The following is a 10,244-nucleotide window of genomic DNA, read 5'->3' as shown; positions in this document are numbered from 1 at the left end:
CCGAGGCGCTAACCACCTTGACCTTCTGTCGGACGGGTCCTACCTTACCGCCGGATCACGTGTCTTCCCCTCAAGTCTAGTCGAAGGAGGCTGCAAGTCCGACTGACTGGACTAGTCTGGTAACCGATTGGGCGATCGGCCAGTGGGCTGGTTACATCCTGATCGATCCACGTAGGGCTAATCTCCTAGGCCGTTCGACACCCTGAGGACTTATACTTGGGAAATTTCTCCTTCGACGTCTTCAGATGGACGCGACCTGCGCGATTAATGCTGACGTCACCTGTATCTCCTCGGAATTCATGCAAATCCTGCCATTAAGGCCTTCCTATAAGCGAACGCCACGTGACCCTGCTGCCATCACTACACAATCGAAGCGTCAGGGGTGATGTGACGTTCGGCGGTTCAAATTCAAGGAATGGATGCGCGCTTCGATTCTCGTGCCCTAGATCGGACGATTCCGGTCGGCCAAGCCAATCTTTATAAAGTCGTCGCGTACCCTTCTTTTCGCCTTGCGCTTTCTTCCCTGATTGCAGCAAGCATCTCCAGTGCGACCAGTATTTCGGTGATCCAGTGCTCCTTGGCGGCGTTCTTCTTTCCCTTGTAAGCTTCCCTCGTCCTTCTGTTCTTCAATGCTTCTCGACTCTATTCAGTGGATTTTCGGTATTAAGTGGCTTTCTGTCCCACGCCATCTTTGCTTACTAAAACTTTTAACACTGTCGATCTTGTTCTTTGATGGCGAGTTCGTCGCGACCGCCCAACCCCACTCCCGATCTCTGATACAACACCATGGAGACTCGATTCGACACGGGCGACGCTGCGAGCCTCGTCAATGCCTTTGACATTCCTTATGACAACGAGTAGTCTTAGCCTCCCCGTCCGATCGGCCCAATGACCGTCTATCGGCACTGTCTATTTTTTCCACGAACAATTCGTAGTCGGTCTACGCTTCCCAATCCATCCGTTCATAAACGAAGTCTACAACTATTTTCGAGTCCCCTTGGCGCAGCTCGTCCCCAACTCTTTTCGCCTCCTGTGTGGGGTGGTCGTACTGTTCAAAGTACACAGTATTCCCCTCACACCTCAGGTATTCCATTACTTCTATTACCCCAAGCAGTCCGAGCTGGGTAACTATCTCTTCCAATCTCGGGTCGGCTTGGTTTTCTTCGACAAAATGTCATCTTCCAATAAATATTGGAAAGATTATTTTTTCTATATGCGTCTCCCCGAGCGATCGAGCTTCCGTACCAAGTGGCAGGTCAGGCTCCCGCCTCAACCGGAGCTGCCAAAATATAAGAGCCGCCCAGATTATCTCCATGCGGCCAACCTGCTAGCCGACTAGAAATTCAACATCCATAAGCTGCTGACAGAGGGGGTGTTGTATACGTTCGGGCTGAGTCTGATTCGGACGAAGCTCCCGAGTAGCCTAGGTATGGAATTTTCTCTGCTTTCTTCTTTTGAGTCTAATTGATTCCTTTTTTTCTTTTGCAGCCGACATCATGGTGCGCTCCTTAGCCGCTGGGATTATGATGGCCAAGCAAGCTGAGATTGAGGCCGCAGCAACAAAGGAGATGGCGATCCTCGGTCTGACTCCGGTCGGCTCTCACGAAGGTGAGAGCGAGGCAGCGCCAACTGAAGGAGAGGGAGCCGCCGATCAAACGCCCCACACAGAACTAGTCGGGCGTTCACTTCCCTCTGGGTCCCAGCCTACCGCCCAAGTCGAGGGCTCGGTATCTTCTGGTGAAGTTCCCTTACTCCAGCGCAAGAGATGCCGCACGACCACCCCATCCCGCTCGACTACTTCGGTGGTGTGCTCTCCTGAGCGGGGTGGCACCTCCTCTCCGGTGATTCCTGAGATAGTCGAAGTCATTTCCTCCGATCGAACCCCCTCATTGTCCGATCTACCGCCGGACCCCATTGCTGCCCAACCGCTCTCGACTTTACCTTCGGCTCGATGACGCGTCATGTGACCCACGGTTCTCCCCGTCCCGCCTGCACAAACCTCCGGCCCTGTGGCTTCTTCTCAATCGACGTCAAGCGGGCGACGATCCATCACCGCCATTCTGCACTTGCCCACCGATGACTTGCTCGCATCGAGCGACCAACCTAATACCCCCAAGTATCAGGTCTACTTTCGCGGTTGACTCGCCAAGGTTTGGGAGGAAGCCAGAGGGCGTGCTGCGATGATGCCCCTCGGGCTGCTCACCAACAGCCACATGCAAATGGCCACTGGTGTAAGTTTTTCATTTGTTCATGATTTACCTTCATTCGACACTGACACTCTTCCGTTCGGGTGCAGTATTGTGTGGAGAGTGTGGCAGTGTGCAACCGTCTAACGTTGGTGGAGGAGGAGCTTAAGAAGTTCAAGATTTCTGGTGGAGCTTCTTCCTCCCAAGGGCCTTCGGTTGCCGAGCTATAAGCCGATCTGGCCAAAACCAAGAAGCTTCTGGAGGTCGAGCAGAAAAAATCGGCCGATCAGACCATCATGCTGGGTCGGCTCAAGACTCAAGTGAAAACCTACGACCACAAGATCGAGTTGGCCACCAACCGGAAGAACCGAGCTATTGCTGACCTGGACTTGAAGAACCAGGAGGCTCAGAATCTGTCTGAGAAGCTTGAGAAGGCGTAGGATTTTCTGGTCATCGAGCGGGACTATCATTCGGCTAAGGAGACTGAGCTTCAAGGTCAGGTGAAGCGCCTTGAAGGGGCTCTGGAGGCCTCTCGTGCTGCGCTGACAGGCTACCAGGAGGCTAAACCGGGCTGCTTCAAGGTCCTAAAGCAACAATACCTCCGCTCGGACCAATTCCTTGGCAAGGCAGCCAATCGGATCGTCCAGTCGTTTGAGTTGGCCATCGATGTGCCAGTCAACCACCTGAAGGCGAATGACCATCTCCCTGAGGCTTTGCCTGCCAACGCCGTCGACCGCGTCTAGCTCCTCGACTCCATACCTGATGAAGCTTTTGACTACATTGAGTGAGCGAGGAGTTTGTAGAGAGAAATTTTGCAAGTCGTGAATGTATCCCTGCCGCTCGGCAGAATTGACTTGTTATCAGTGAAGTCCTTTTGTAGTTTGTCTTCATATGTTTGCTTGTATTTTTGTCTCTTGCCTAGTATCTGATTGTATAGTCCCGAACGGTCGCTATGATCGCATCTTCATTATTGATAAATTCGCTAGGGTCATACCTCCTGGGTTTAAGGTCGCCGCTCGACCCTGGGGTTTATAGTCGCCGCTCAACTCTGGGGTTTAACGTCGCCGCTCAATGGTCTTCTAAGGCAGGGTTTAAGGTCGCCGCTCGACCATGGAGTTTATAGTCGTTGCTAGACTCTGGGGTTTAACGTCGTCGCTCGACGGTCTTCAAGGCAGGTTTTAAGGTCGCCGCTCGACCTTGGGGTTTATAGTCGCCGCTCGACTCTGGGGGTTTAACGTCGCTGCTCAACGGTCTTCAAGGCAGGTTTTAAGGTCGCCGATCCTATAGAGCTCTATTGTGACAACAATGGAGCAATTGTACGGGCTAAGGAACCTCGTTCACACCAGCGAACCAAACACATACTACGACACTTCCATCTCATTCGAGAGATCATCGATAGAGGAGATGTGAAGATTTACAGAGTACCCACAGAGGCTAACGTCGCTGATCCCTTGACCAAGGTTTTGGCACAGAGAAAGCATGATGGTCACACTAGGTCATTAGGCCTTAGAGTCTACACTGATTAGCACTAGTGCTAGTGGGAGATTGTTAGTTAGAGCCCTACAGCCAATCATATGATGATTGTTGTATGGACTCGATGTATCATATTCCTATATACTAATAAAGGCATTTCTTTATAGTTATTACTTACTTGTATTGGTGCTAAATAACTAAGTATAATAGCGTCCTTGAGTAGAAGGTTCTTATCTATATCAATCGATTGGTTGAATCGATAGTGAGATGATATAGAGAACACTACTCTTAATCATTCATAGTCAAGTATTAACATTCAGGGACAATGTTAATGCGATGAGACTAGCATGTAGGTCAACTCGATGACTTCAATCTCACAAGTCATAGATATAGAGATATCAAGTTGTTACATGGGTATGCATTAGAGAATGTATACTGAATAACCCGCCATGAGAAAGTATCATGGATCGTTATATGAGTGTCATATACTTTCTCATGTGACTATTAGTATGACTATCAATCCTTGCACCTGAAGTCACCATGGTTCTCTACATAAGGAGTTGCATACTTTGACTTCGTCAAATGTCACTCGTAACTGGGTGGACTATAATGGCGATTACTGGGTATGTAATAAATTATGCGGAGGGATGTGAGTGATGTAGATGTGATCTATTCCTCCTATATGACAGGAGTGATATCATGATTCTTGATAGAGTGAGACCATTAAGTGCATGGTCATGCCCAAATGAGTCAATATGAGATATTGAGCTCATTTGATTAGAGTGAGTCTACTTGAAGTTCAAGACATAAATTGATTAGAGGATGACACGGTCTATGCCTCAGATGATCAATTTCGATGTCTAGGATAGAGGACAATATCATATATTGTGAGAGTCACAATTAGTAGTCACAAAGGTAATGTTGGATCTCACATTCTTGTAACTTGGGTAGTAATGATGTGTTGCTAGATACCGCTCATTACTTATGTTTCTAAATGAGTTTAGGAGCATTGGCAACGTTACAAGAACCTATAGGGTCACACACAAAGGGCAATTAGATGGAGATTGGGTTCATATGATTGACCAAGAGGATTAGGTTCATATGATGAACCAAATTGGATTAAGAGTAATCCAAATTAGACTAATTGAGTTGGACTCAATTTGATTCATGTGTCCAATGAGTCTAATTTAGATTGTGATTCATTGAGTCAATTTAAATCAATGAATAGAGATTCATTAAATTAAGTTGACTTGAATCAAAGGTTGGATTTGATCAACCATGGGAGATAAGAGGTCAAGTTTGACTTGACTTGAGAGGGAAGATGAAGGGTCAAGTTTGACTTGACCAAATGCCACATCATTTGTGACTTGGCATGGGGCCGACCAATGATGATGTTCTACATCATCAAGGTCACATCAAGTGTGTGCCACCTCATGAGGGAGACCAAGAGTTATGACTCTTGGTATTACATGGAGGTTTAAAAGCCTCTAAAAGTGGTCGGGCACATTGAGTGTGTGTGAGTGAATGCATTTTGTGTGCTCATTCAAGGCATCATCTTCTTCCTTTCTTTTTCTTCTCTCCCTCTCCTCCATTGCCGAAACCCCATGAGAGTGCTAGCACACTCTAAGTGATTTTTCTCCATCTCTTGTCCGTGTGAATACGTATAGAGGAGTGTTCACTTGACACTGTACGAGATCCGACAACTTTTGGACGAACAGGATAAGCGAAGGGCTTCGCTACAAAGATATAATCTCTACCATGTAAATCTAGAATAGATCTAGGAGAAAACTAAGTATATGTAAATTTTTATCTTCGCACGGATCTATGGCAAGAACTTCGAAGTTTTTTGCAACGCAAAAAAGGCGATTTTTATGGCTCGAAAATTCCTATAGTCCCTACCGACAAAATTTCGACAACATCACCCCTGAACCAGTGACAATATGCAGCATAAGTACATATAACCACAGATATACTCATTAGTAGTATATAACAGCTCACACGGCTGGATAAATTATACAACCACATAGTTTTAATAACAGCCCACACGGCTGAAACATAACACAACGTAAATCACAAATAACATACACAAAACCACAGTACAACTAACTGCGAGCCGGCTCGGCTTGCCACACTATTAACAAACCAAATACAAGATACCACCAACGATACTCCAAATAACAGAATACACAAGTATAGGAACAAGTACAAAACCAAATACAAACAGCGTAAGGAATACCAAAATCATAAGATCGTCCTCGAATGTGACATGGGACTGGCGGACAAGACCTCCAGGCAACTCCATAAATCCTTTACCTGCTACCTGGCGAAATAACCAATTTACGGGATGATGAGTATAAAGACTAAGCGGGTAATAGACAGATAGTGCATGAGTATAGTAAAGAACTAGAGATACAAAGGCATACAGTCTCATAGGAAATATAGCAGGTACTAAAGTGATATAGCAAATGTTCATACCTGAAACCATATCCTACGCTAGTACTAGAAGGTCAAGAGTAGCAAAGATTTGCTATAATGCTGCTCATAACTACAGGGATAGCATGTGAGGTATATACATAATACCAATAAGTAAAACAGTGTCTAAACACATACAACAGATGTATATCTCAACATATGTAAGCATATCAGCACAGGTAAGCAACAACAACATAAACTAGTAATAACAACATAAGTATAATAACAACAGCGTATGCACAGATGGTCACCTCGCCCACCTCTCTGCACCATGACCCCTGTATGGTCGAGAGACCGGATCAATGACAACTGTACGACACTCCAGTCATCACTACTCTCAAGTGACCGAGTGGACAGTTTGCATAGTAGCTATCTAGCTACATAGCAATGGGGTCCCTGCTGCTCACAACCCCAGCTGCCACTACCCATGAGTGGTCGAGTGCGGCATGACAGGACAAGCGACATGCTCCAGCCGCCACTACCCATGAGTGGCTGAGCGTGTGGGCCTGGCCAACGACCCTCTTAAGCACAAGGAAGATATGGTTGCCGGCATGCATTCAATGACATGATACGTAAAATGCAGCAGCCATTATATATATATAAACCGAAATCAAGTATGCTACATGAAGCCAGCATGCTCAATAAGAAACATGAATCAATAGCAGTCAAAGCAAGTAAACACGGTATCAGGTGTCCATATCCAATATCTAATACCAGTATCTAATATCTATAACTGGTGTCTGATATATACTAAATATCATATAGATAGCAACGAGAGATTGTATCGACATAGAAACGAGTAGCTCAAAGATTGAGTGGAAGTATCAAACGCAAGAAAAATAAGAGTGGAGTCAAGATAAACAGAGTATCTATTTGAATATAAAGCTGATGCACTAGGGTCAAAATACTAAAGAGATAAAGCAAGAAGTACCCGCCTTAATCAGTAGTTCGTGTCGAAACAAATCCCAGGTCGAGATGCTTGTCTCGAATCAACGTCCTGCAAATCACATGATATACAATATAACTAAGTTTTATCATAGACCAAATAGCTAGACCTAATTCTAATCTGATTAGGGCATTGTACTTTAATTCCATTTTATAATCCAACACTCCCTTCACAGCTACTCTTCTTATAAATTAGTCCAATTCATTTAGTTAACCCTTCTTATTAACATGCTTCAACTCCAACAAAACATGAACTAACAATCCAACTTATCCAATCATGTTTAATTCCATCAACAATTAAACATTATGAATTAAACATGCATCATTCATCCACATAATCATTAGCTTAATTACTCATTAACCAAGACAGAATATATTAAAGTCCCAAACTGATACAAAGCTATATCAGCCTAACCCCATCAATCCAACTCAACCAATCCATCACAAAATACAATCCAATACATAAGGTACCTTAGCACAAGTTACCCAAATTGGATTTCTCCTTCGTCAACTCACTGCCGGAGAAGTTCATTGCCAGAACAGGATAGCCGGAAGTGCTAGCTGAAGCTATAAATCTCTCCAAATCTGTGTTGGTTGGAGCAACGAAGATAGGCAAATCAATTAAGAATACAATCTCAATACGGTACATGAAGTCAGATCCTGCTAATCCAAAACCTACAAGACTCACCCAAAAATCCAAATTCGTAGCCTCCTTTGTGGGCTCATGGCTGAAGAAAATAGCTTCCAGAAATGATGGACTGAAATGTGAATCGTCGACAAATAGCGCTGGCAGAAACTACAATAACCAACTAAACCTCAAAATTTCTACATTCCAATACAAATAATGGAGCAACACTCTCTGCTAATCAATTTCTAAGCATTACCTCACCTCAATACATTACCGACAGAACCCTCTCCATTACTAGGTCATCCGACGACCAAGCAATTGAGTGAGGAAGAGGGCAATGCAGCGTTGATCCAGGCTAGGGTAGCGTTATATCTCCGTAAGGCGATGGAATCGATCTGTGGCCGCTACCGCTGGAGATCGCATACACCAGTATCATTTGGCGATGGCGTCGGCACTAGGCGAGGTCGACCACAGCAGAGACGATGACAACAGCAGGAGTGGCGGTGGATCGGCACTGAGGAGGAAGAAGCGACTTGAAGCGAGGTAGTTCAGTAGCCAGGTGAGGCGAAGGCCTCCGTCGACAGTGATCTCGCGAGCTGCCGGCGATCGGGCGAGAGAAAATCGTGAGAAAGAGGGGAAAGACTCCATGCCTAGAGAGGAAGAGGGAGGAGGGAGGCTCGGCCGGCGATGGGTTGGCGCCAACGAGATCGTGAGGAAGGGCACCGGCTGGATCGGGAAGAAGGAAGAGGTCGTTTGAAGAGGAGAAGAATCGGGAAAAACATAGTGGAGAAGGGAAAAGCTAGGTTTTATATCTAGGTTAATTAATCTAACCTTAGGTTAGCTTTAATTAACGTCTATGTTTTCTTTTTAATTAACTCCGACTTAAATAGTGTTTTAAACAAACTTTTACCTAATTTTACCGATCCATCTCATCAAAATGAATCATATAAACTCCGTTTAAATTCCGAAAAAATCCTAAACATTCTTGAAAAATCCAATAAGATTATTCGTCAAGTAACCTTATTATTTAATTATTATTTGAGTGTCGTATTTTACATTCTCCCCCACTAATACAAATTTGGTCTCTAAATTTACTGCTCAACCCAAGGATCCTTATCTAATGGTAACAATTAAGCAGCATACACATATACTACTCTATCGTAGTATCATGAACAAATCTCCAACTTCGATGAATGACTCTGTGGGTTATGGGCTCACCACGCTTCCGCTACGCCCATACTGTTACCTAACCAACTGTGGATAAATCAATTACCTCTGAAATCCAAAATCCACTATCATCAGCTCTTTCAACATCTATATAGGGCGCTCAACCTATCCATCAGTCTGAGGGTGAAAATCTATACCAAAGCGAAGCTTCGAATCCAAAGTCTACTGTGTAACCTGCCACTATCATGATGTGAATCACGGATCTCCATCCGATACAATATTCAGAGGTATACCATGAGATCCGGTAATCTCTCTAAAGTAAAACTCTGCTACTCAATCTAAAAAATCCGTCCTACAGATCAATAGAAAGGAAACACATCTAGTCAACCAATCAATGATTACCCAACACATCATATCCTCTCTGTGACCTGGGTAATCTCACAACACAAGTCCATCATAACAAACTCCCATTTCATTCCAGTATCTGAATCAACTGAAATTATCCTTCTAGTATCCGATGTTCAGCCTCTACTGGCTAACATCCTAGATATCAAGCTACAAAATTCGCGATGTCTTTCTTTATGTCGTTCCACCTATCGGAACACTTCAAGACCCTATACATCGGGTGTCATCCAACTGTATTACAAATCCATATCGCGGTGTTTCCTGCAGTAACTCCTCCCGGATAAGAAGTAACTCAGGAACACACATAACCTCCCACAGAAATAAGGAATCTCATTCCCGTTACTCGAGAATTCTGTCTACTGGCATAAGACCACTCTGCTCATGCTACATCGGAACTGCTCCAAACCCCAGACATGATACATCTGTGTAGAGTACAATCCATCTACACTAGAAAGTAATATTAAGTCAGGTGTAGTTAACAGCTTTTCGTTTCAATTCCTGAAACTGATCTTATAAGTACCTACCTAGGAAAGTTCCATTCCTTTCCTAGACAGTCTAATCAACGGTATAATACTGAATATACCCTCAACCAATCTCCGGTAATATCCAGCTAGTCCATGGAAACTGCGAGTCTCCTATATAGACTACAACTACTCCCAATTGGTACCCGCTTCTATCTTCTATGGATCCATAGGTGTACCCCTGGGGTGACCATGTGTTCCAGAAATCTCACTGAAGATAATCAAAATACACACTACTAAACTTCACATATAAATGTTCCCGTCGGAACATCTCTAGAACTATGCGAAGATGATGTACGTGATCCACCTCGGATCTGGAATAGATCACAATATTGTCACTGAAGACAACATCATTGATCCAAATACCCTAAGAATACCAAATTCATCGAGTTCATGAAAACATCTAGGGCACTGTAAGCCTAAATGGTAAAACCAAAGACTCATAAT

General features: G+C 44.5%; 1 long non-coding RNA gene across 2 annotated transcripts; it reads right to left on the bottom strand.

Annotated features, from left to right (window-relative positions):
• Positions 1-5,627: 5,627 nt before the first annotated feature.
• Positions 5,628-8,608, bottom strand: LOC122026253. Of its 2 annotated transcripts, none has more exons than XR_006124082.1 (4): positions 7,961-8,608; positions 7,765-7,872; positions 7,548-7,661; positions 5,628-7,128 (listed from the first exon to the last, which is right to left on the bottom strand). It is a non-coding gene; the product is annotated as an uncharacterized LOC122026253 (long non-coding RNA). The 2 variants fall into 2 exon arrangements; XR_006124083.1 differs by having other exon boundaries at positions 7,966-8,606.
• Between the last annotated feature and the right edge of the window lie 1,636 nt (positions 8,609-10,244).

This window comes from Zingiber officinale, chromosome 10A (assembly GCF_018446385.1).
Source record: "Zingiber officinale cultivar Zhangliang chromosome 10A, Zo_v1.1, whole genome shotgun sequence".
In the NCBI taxonomy this organism is placed as follows: Eukaryota; Viridiplantae; Streptophyta; class Magnoliopsida; order Zingiberales; family Zingiberaceae; genus Zingiber; species Zingiber officinale.
Note: the sequence above shows the minus strand (reverse complement) of the source record. Positions and strands in the feature narration are given on the sequence as shown.